Source organism: Lactuca sativa, chromosome 2, assembly GCF_002870075.4.
Source record: "Lactuca sativa cultivar Salinas chromosome 2, Lsat_Salinas_v11, whole genome shotgun sequence".
Classification (NCBI taxonomy): domain Eukaryota; kingdom Viridiplantae; phylum Streptophyta; class Magnoliopsida; order Asterales; family Asteraceae; genus Lactuca; species Lactuca sativa.
This window is the reverse complement of record NC_056624.2, coordinates 121,496,926-121,506,917: the sequence shown is the minus strand read 5'-3', so window position 1 is coordinate 121,506,917 and position 9,992 is coordinate 121,496,926. Positions and strand designations below refer to the sequence as shown.

The window sequence follows — 9,992 nt, the reverse complement described above, 5'->3', positions numbered from 1 at the left end:
AGACTTAAGATTATACACATTAAATCCATTAATTTCTTTTTTGTCATGAATGGGCTAAAAAAGGTTTTTCTAAAGGCTTCTCATGGAGGTTAAAAACTATTTCAACAGCTTACGATAATGAAATTTTCATTAAATAAATTCATCTAAATTTCATCATTTTATATTGTATCGATGTAGGACATCACAAAATTTTAGAGTCCCAAGATCACAATAAAAATTTTCATTTTTAATTAAAGAGAAATTATTGTTTTCAATCAAAACCTGAGTCATAAGAACCCAAGATCAAGTACAAATGTTCCAAAATCAATGTATCATAATATTTCCAAAACATATCACCAAACGATATGTGCTATCACGGCTTTTCATTCCCCAGATCTTTTGAAATACCTGAAACATAAAACTTAAATTGTAAGCCAAAAGTCTAGTGAGTTCCCCAAAGTACCAATACATATAAATACATGTATAAATGAACATTTATTCTAATTGGACCGCCTCACAGGTCCTACAACCTATCTTGACCGATCTCCGGGACTTTTGTCCTGACTGGGCCACCTCTTGGGTCTTCAATCTAACCGAACCATCCCGGGTATCTTGGTTTTCAACACAAATTAAGACCGCATCAGCCCAACAAACCATAACATGTTGACATACACAATCGCAATCAATAATCAATAAGTATAGGTAATCATATATATATATATATATATATATATATATATATATATATACACCAATTTAAAACATACACAATGAACCTATGTAATCATGCAGATCTATCAATCTAACACAGACAAAACATAATATCAATCCAATATACTAGGATACATAATCTAGTAGGCCAACATTGGTGCCTTCGACCCACAAGTATAGTGAGGAAAACTCACCTCACAGTGTAAAATGATAGCAGAAAGAACGATGATCCAAACGCCAACTCTATAGATCACTATACCAAACAATGACCTAGTCTCAAACTCCTGCTCAAAATACCAAAAATGCCCCTAGGTCAAACTTGGTCAAATTCAACGACAACGGATAAAAGTCAAAGTCAAAGTCAACTCCAGTTGGTCGCCACGTCTTGGCAACCTAGGCCACGTTGTGGGCATTGGGCTCCTAACCGCCTAATGGATTAAGTCAATTTCTTTGATCCTAAGGGCTCCAAAGCCCAGATCTGGTCCATTCTAAGGTCTAAGTGGATAAAGTTTCCAACTTTATCCCTTTAGACCCTCTAAGAGATAGAGATCTCATTTCTAGATCTAAATAGGGCAAAAAAAATCTTGGCTTAACCCATTAAGCACTTTCTATTCAAGACTACTAGATTCCCATTTCCAATACATTTCTTGCATAAAATGACAACATAAAAATCCTTACTTGCTAGATATGCATGTCCAATGCATGTCTTGGACTTTATTAGGTCAAAATGATGGTTTTGGCCAAAACCCCATGCATGACACCAAAACTTGTATATAAATTAGATCCAAGACACCAAGTACCCTATTTGACCTAGAGATTCATAAAGTTGTAAACATTATGAGATCCCACCACTCAAATCCATCAAGACATGAAAAAAAGCGACAAAATCAATAGAACTAGTAACATGGAAAGGGAAAGGTTGGATCTTGGACAATCACCAAGGTCCAGGAGATTTGCTAGCTGAAGAAGATGATGCTTGCCAAGTAACTACTACTCCATGGTCTTCCTTGTCCTTCAAAACTCACCACAAACCACCAAGAATGAGCTTACAACTTCAATGCTGGCTAGGGTTAGGGATTCTAAGTTTAAAAGGGAGATAGATGTTGAATGATCATGAACCCCTAGCCTTAATGTTCTTTATATAGGGCTTAAAGCCCAATATTAGGTTTTTCATTAAAAATTCCTACCACGTTGTGGCACCTAAGGCCACACAGTGGTGGGTCATTTAAATTCCATGGTCCAAAACTTTTTGTGGCGTCATGATGATGCTCCACCACGCTGTGGCTAACAAATTTAAAGTTAATACATAAAAAGTTGATTCATACCTGGAACGGATGTTACAGTTCTCCCTAACTTGAATTAGACTTCACTTTAGAGGTCCAAGGCTACAAATAACTCAGGATAGTGCTCTCGCATCTCTGCTTCTGGTTCCCAAGTCCATTTAGAACCCTTCTGATGTTGCCACCTTGACCAACGATACCACCTTGTTGCACAAGGCCTTCGTCTTCTTATCATGAATCACTAGTGGGCTCTTAGCATAAGTTAGACGATGATCGACCTAAATGTCATCCAAAGGAACCACCGATGAATCATCAATCACACACTTCCGAAGTTGGGAAACATGGAAGGCGTTGTGATTCTGACTAAGCTCCTCAAGCAAATCTAACTGATAGGTTACCATGTCTACCTTGGATAATACTCGAAACAGCTCAATATACCGGGACCCCAACTTGCCCCTCTTCCTGAAGGATATTACACCCTTCCAGGGTGATACCTTTAGTAAAACCATGTCGCCAACTATCCAAGGTAGACATGGTAACCTATCGGTTAGATTTGCTTGAGGAGCTTAGTCAGACCAACGTCTATCAACATAACTCTTTTGTTGACTCTGATACGTCTTTTAACCTCTACATGATATGTTGAATAAATTTTGTTTAATAGAGAACTACATCGGTCTATCCGATACCCAACTCAAAAGGTGGCGCAGCGATACTAGAATGATAGTTGTTGTTGTAAGAAAACTCATCGAGGGGAAGGTAGGACTCCCAACTCCACCGAAATCGATCACACATGTTCACAACATATCCTTGAGCGTTTGGATGGTCCACTCGCTTAGGTCGTCGGTATGTGGATGATAAGTAGTGCTAAAGGGCAATCTCCTCCCTATTTCCTCGTGGCACCTCTTTCAGAATCGAGAAGTGAACCAAACATCTCGATCAGATACAAGTGAACCTAGAACACCATGCCGAGTGACAATCTCGTGCACATAAAACTCAGCAAATTTCTCGGCAGATGAACTCTCCCGAATGGCTAGCAAATGGGCGCTTTTGGTCATATAATCCAATATAACCCATATCGCATCAAATCCTTTAGCCATCTGAGGTAACTTGGTGATGAAATCTGTCGTGATCTGTTCCTATTTCCACATGGGAACGTCTAAAGCCTAAAGCTAGCCATGTGGCCTCTGGTGCTCGTACTTAACCATCCGACATGTCAAGCACCTCTTAACATACCATGTTATTTCCTCTTCATACACAACCACTAGTAACTATGTCGCAAATCCTGATACATCTTGGTGTCTCCAATGTGTATCGAAAATACCCTACTGCACAAACCCCCAACAGAAATCCATTCCCTTCCTCTTTAGACGAGTGAGGGGTACAACAACCTTGGAGAAATATTGAATGAATCTATGATAATACTCTGCTAAACCTAGAAAACTCCTGATCTCAGAGGGATATTTCGGGACCTGCCACTGCATAACAGCCTCAATCTTGACCGGGTCGAACAAAATTATGTTTTGGTTAATGAGGTGTCCCAAGACCTGGACCTCTCATAACCAAAACTCATACTTTGAGAATTTTTTGTACAACCATTCCCACCTGAAAACTCCTAGAAGCTCTTCAAGGTGCTCGTCATGCTGCTTCCTGGTCTTGGAATAGACTAGGATATCGTCGATGAACACAATAAATGATCGATCGAGTACCAGCCAGCACACTCGATTCATCAAATCCATAAATGTCACATGCGAATTGGTGAGCCCAAATGGCATCACCACAAACTAGTAATGACCGTTACGAGTCTGAAATATTGCCTTTTCCACTTTCTCCTCTCTAACCCTCATCTGATGATACCCCGACCTCAAGTCATTATTCGAGAACCAAGATACACCTTGCAACTGATCGAAAATATCATCAATATGTAGAAGTGGGTAACGGTTCTTCACTGTTTACTTGTTAAATTCCTGATAATCAATATACATGCGGTGAAACCCATCCCTCTTTTTCACAAACAAGATCAATGCTCCCAAAGGCGAACTGCTCGGTCTGATAAAATGCTTGCTCAAAATCTACAAAATGTGAGAAGAGAACTCCTGAATCTCTAGTGGTGCTAATCGATATGGTGCCTTAGCAATCAGGGCTACACTAGGGACCAAATCGATCCTGAACTCAACCTGCCTCTCGGGGGGGGGGGGGGGGGGGGGGCACACCAGGTAATTCCTTAAAAAACACATCTGGGAACTCTCTGACTATGTGCACATCTGAAACTGATACCTCCTTCCCGACTCGAGTGTCAACGAGATATGTGAGGTGACCCATACAACCAAGTTGCAGATACTATCGAGCCTCGACAACAAAACAAAAGGCTAATCCAACCCTGATAACCTCTCCATAAATAATCAGTTCTTCCTTTCTTAGGGTTTAAACTACCACCCGCTAACCTTCATAGTCAATCATCACACTAAACCAGCTCAACCAGTCCATCCCTACTATCACGCACACATCCCTGATGTGGATAGGGATCTGATCAATCGGGTAAGACACCCCAAAAATCTCCAAAACACAACCCTGATAAACACTCGATGTAGAAACCCCATGCTTGATGGAAACTCGCAATAGGTACTCCAGCTCTCCAAGAGACACATCAAATTAAATCTCCTACTAAAGGACTAATACACAGAAGACCGACTCGCACCCGAGTAAAAAACGAATAAGAACAGGTAGGGAATTCACTAAGAAGGTACCTAGTAGAATCACAAACATAAGCATACCATATAATAATTAACAGAATAATAAATGAAAGCATACTAGTAACGAATTCCAGCGTCACCCTGACCTCCTCTGTTGTGAGCTAGAAAGCATGACCTCAAGCCCTCATGGGCTCCGCCCTACCCTAACGTCCATCCGTGATCATCAAAGTAGCTGGGGCTAGAGCCTGCATCGGCCTGGAAACAAGCAAAGGACACTAGGCCTTCACATGGCCCACCTAATCATAATGGTAACAAATCTTGGTGCTCGGTATCCGGTCCTACTATCGACAATCCCTTGCATAGTGAAACTCATTGCCACATTTGTGGCATCCATAAGAAGATCAACAAACACCATCATGAGCCTTGCCGAACATGCCATAAGTGCAGACCGTCTGACCTCATGATCATGAATCAATAGGATTGAACCGCTTTGTTGCAGGTTTGGATTGAACCAGAGCCTGACGCTGCTCCTTCGTATGGGGCTCTATCTTAATCTCTCGCTGCCATGCGGCATCCTAAAGCTTGACAAAGGTACTATTGTTGGATTAGTGTCTAAGTCCATAACTATAATTGGTATGTACTTGACCCGACTCAGCATGGTCCATTTGGGTTGAATGGCATCGGAACATTTGTATAGATCGTTTGTGAGAAGAGGGCATTTGTGACATATTAATATATTATCAGTTCTAATATATTAATATGAAATCATGTTACTTAATTAGTAGTGATCAAGAATTAATTTGGACTTAATTTAGTGATCAAAAGAGACTAATTAAATATATATGGATTGATTGCGTAAATCATTCATTCTTATATATGTAGACTTATGATCCAAGATTCCTTATGTTGGGTTTAACCCATGTGGCGACCCATGGATACTCCATGGAAGTTAAAACCCATGGAGCATAAGGAATGGGTAAAGTCAAGGGTTACATGGTGTAACCCTAATATGCACACTATATAAGGACCCCTTTAGCTCAAGAAATTGGCACTAGTGATACATATGTGAGGGCTAGCCGATTTGAGCATGAAGTGTCTTCTTCTCATGGTTATTCCATGTGTTGATGATGTTTTGTAAACCATTTGAAGTGTCACTCTTGGGGCACTAGGCTCTCGAGCATCATGGAGTCAAGCTACATCAAGATGTATGTATTCTAACTTATTATATTACCCAAGTATCAAAAGATTGTATGCTAGATAGGGTAATACCTTAGAATATTCATATTTGCATGTATAATAGAGCAAACATAGATCCAAGGTATTTAGGGTTGTATGTACACTTAGTAGTGTTAGAATGCTCAAAATCTAACAGTGGCATCAGAGCCTAGGCTTGTTTTCTCTTATACGTGATGCAGACTTGTTTTTTCAAAGCTGAAATTGTACAGACCATAAAACTCGACGAGTTTATGCAAAAAACTCGACGAGTTCATCATTTTGGGCATGAACTCGACGAGTTACTCAAGGAACTCGACGAGTTTTGGGTGCTGACAGCTTGCTGTTTGAAGCTTTTGGCTGGAATTGGACTAGGAACATTACCCTAAGTTGTTTTTGAACTTGTAAACCTTTTTTTGATGTGGCAATGTTCATGCTAATCCAATTTCAAAGATAATTGTCAATAGATTCATGTTTTGTATTAGTTTAAGGATTAGGCTAATTACATGAAAAAAGTTTGATTGAATTATCTTGTTCTTATCAGTTGCTTAGATTAATAGAAAAGTTATGTGAAATTGTTGTTTTCAATCCAAATTAATCTAAGAGTTGATTCTAGAATGTGTTTTTGTAACTTGTCCTCGAGTTATATGAAAAGTCACATTTAAGATTCATAAAACTCATAAATATTTCCATAGGTTATAAATAAAGAAAAGTCACGTTCTTTTAACAGTTTAAAGTCTTCCATAACTTGTCCTCAAGTTATGGAACTTGAAGAGTTTTTGGATTAAAACTACTTTAAACACATAAGTTATGGAATTGAATAGTTTTGAATAGTTTCAAAACTTGCCCTCAAGTTTTGGATTTTCAAAAGGTTTCCCTTATGAATACTTTAATTCCAAGTTAAGCCCTTAGAATTTTAAAAGTTAAAATTTAACCCTTATACTTTATAATATTACAAGTTAATAATATTTATATATATATATATATATATATATATATATATGTATAAGAGCAACTCGTCTTACCATTAATAGGCCTCATTCATGAAGCCAGTCTATAAAGGGGTATAAGGTTACTGCCTATAAAATGGCAGTTTAATGGGTTTCCACTCTCACCCACCGCTTCCTTGACTGGTGGAGGGTCGTTAGCTGAACAGGTAGGACAAGGACTATAATTCTCCCTTCATTAAAAATATTAATGATAAATATATCTTTTATAATTCCCAATCTTAGTTACTTTAGGAAAATGTGAAGAAGGTGCTAATCCATGAAAGTACACTTTGCAATTTGTTTAATTCGGTTAGTGGAGCGTGTGTGGTTAACCGGCACACTAGATCGATTAAACAAGGTAGGCAAATGGTAACTTAATATTTATCATAGTATCGGTGGAGCGCGTGTGGTTAACCGGCACATCGATTAAGGGGTAAATATTAAGGATACCAAGTGATTTGCATGATTACTTCACACCTTGTTTTGTGATCCTCGGCATCCCAGTCACAAAACCTGAAGGGCACACTTGAGATTGAAACATGCCATCGACAGTTCAATGAATCTCAAAAGATCTAGGAGTTTCAAATCCAAGTAAAACCTAATTAAATTATTTTGTTTTCATGGTGGAAATTGGTGAATCGTCATTTGCATACCTTCAAATATTTTATAGCTTGGATTACGACATCCCTCTTCCATGTTATAAAAGTATTGTGTTGGGTCCTAGCCTTAATATTTCATATTGTGTGTTATATTAAGGACTTTAAATCAACTATCTTGAATATCTCCCAAAAGATGTCTAGTTCAGACATCTATGATCTTCCCAAATCTCTTGGAACTTAACTTCTTCCACCTCCTCCAATTATTCTTCCTAACCCACAAGTTTAAGGTCACTCAAGCCCTAATGGAAAGCAAGGTCTATGTGTGCTCACATCTTGGAGATGAAGTCACATATTGACAAGTCGGGAGAGTTGGGTGTCAATGTCTTAAGAAAGTTGGATGTTCAATCACTTTCTAAGCCACATAGTGAGTTCCTTTAGGACTACTATGAAATAGACTATGACACGACCCTTAATGATCTTATCTATTTGCTTGGTGTTGTTGAATTAGAAATGATTTGAGAACTAGAAAAGCAAATTTGATTAGAAGATCAACTTTCCAAACCTTCAATGGACATTGACAGGGTCTTGAAGTATCAGCATAGGGTTTGGGTTGCATGGGCATGTCTGCTTTCTATAGAGCCTCCAAACCTGAACCGGACATGATCAAGCTCATCCACCACGCCATTATCGCCGGGATTACCCTCCTCGACACCTCCGACATCTACGAACCGCAAACCAACGAGATCCTTATCGGCAAGGTGACATTCTTCTACTACTTCGAGCTTAACAATTACATTTTACTTTGATCAATCGTCGCTGCCACATGGTTCATTTCATGGTTTGATTCAGTCAACTTGCTGTTCAAGTATTTTGTTTCTTGTTAACTACAGACTTTGATGGGAGGAGTGAGAGAGAAAGTGGATTTGGCGACTAAATTCGGTGTCAAATACGATAGTGAAGCTATGGAAGTCTCCGGAGATCCGGCCTATGTAAAGTATGCTTGTGAAGCTAGCTTGAAGAGACTCAGTGTTGACTGCATTGATCTGTATTATGTACACAGAATCGACAATCGTGTGCCTATTGAAATTACGGTTAGTATCATATTCTTTACACAATGCATATCTGTAACACCCGTCAAAATAGGTCAATAACAATCACATGAGATTATGCCAATCATGTAATGTGATTTTGTTAAACTAGTAATTTGATAAACCTACTATGTAATTCATGTTAAAGTATGAACTTTCGTACATATTTTATGATACAACTCAAAGTATACATCCATATGATTCCAAAGTTATAGAGAATGTCTAAATCTGACTTCGCGTGAAGAAGTTATGATAAACCCTAACACTATAAATCTCTATAATAAGAAGAATTTAAAATAGACTTATAATTAGCTATTGGAATCTAAAAGAAAGTCGTAGTACTCAGAATTACCTACGCATGGATATAAAGAATGTTAAAAACGGAGTTCGTATGCAAACATTACGACCTTCCGAAGTTATAGCTATCTTAGAGCACGACACGTGTCAGAAACCCTAATCTGACTGGACTCACGATGTGAGGAGCCAATATGCCACATTTCGAAGCTAGAAGTCTACGGAACGATAACCCAAAAGATCACGACTTGAGCAAGGTTTTCTCACGTCGTGAGGACGCTGCAGGACACTATCCGAGGCTAGAAAACACGCGTTAAAGCTACGGGATGACTCTTGCCATAGCTCACGACGTGAATCTATCATTCTCACGTTGTGAGAGGCCAAAAATCAGCCTATAAATAGCCATTTTGACCCCAAGGCTCATTACACCATTTCTACTTTCTTTCTCTCTCGTTTGCTGAAGCTGTTTCGCTTCCCGAGCCCCGACGACCTCATACCGTTGACCGTTTCTGCTTAGATGACATAAAATCACGATACTAAGGTGAGTGTTACGGCCCCACTTTCTAATATTTTTCGGGGGAAAACGCATGCTAAATATTGTATATACGTTAATATTATGTCTATATGATAGTATATTAGTATCAGCGTAGATAGTTATATTAACCGGGATATAGTTGTTTAAATATAATAGTTTAAATATATAAAACTACTAGTTTATAACCCGTGGTAACCACAGTTACAAAATTAATTAAACTTTCTAAGTAAAAGCTCAAAACTATTAATTAATAATTTTAAATAACTTATTAAATAAAATATATTTTTTAGTTATATATAAAATTATAATCGTTGATTCATATAAATACGTAAAATATATCATATTATAATTTGTATAAGTTTTATTTTATTATAATTGGTATAAATTTTATTTTATTTTAATTCTAATATTATTAATTTAATGTAATTAAAATATGATTTAGATTTTGAAATTTGAAATTTAAAATGTAGAATTAATAGATTGACAAGTGTTATGATATTAATTACAAGTGTCAATAGATTGACAAGTGTCATGATATTAATTACAATGTCTAACATGGTGACACATGGCAAAAGAGCTACTCTTTTATTAGAATAAAGATTATCAACTTTTTAA

General features: G+C 37.8%; 1 pseudogene; it reads left to right on the top strand.

Moving 5' to 3' along the window:
* Positions 1 to 2,477: 2,477 nt before the first annotated feature.
* Positions 2,478 to 8,611, top strand: LOC111888330 (IN2-2 protein-like; annotated as a pseudogene).
* Positions 8,612 to 9,992: the final 1,381 nt, after the last annotated feature.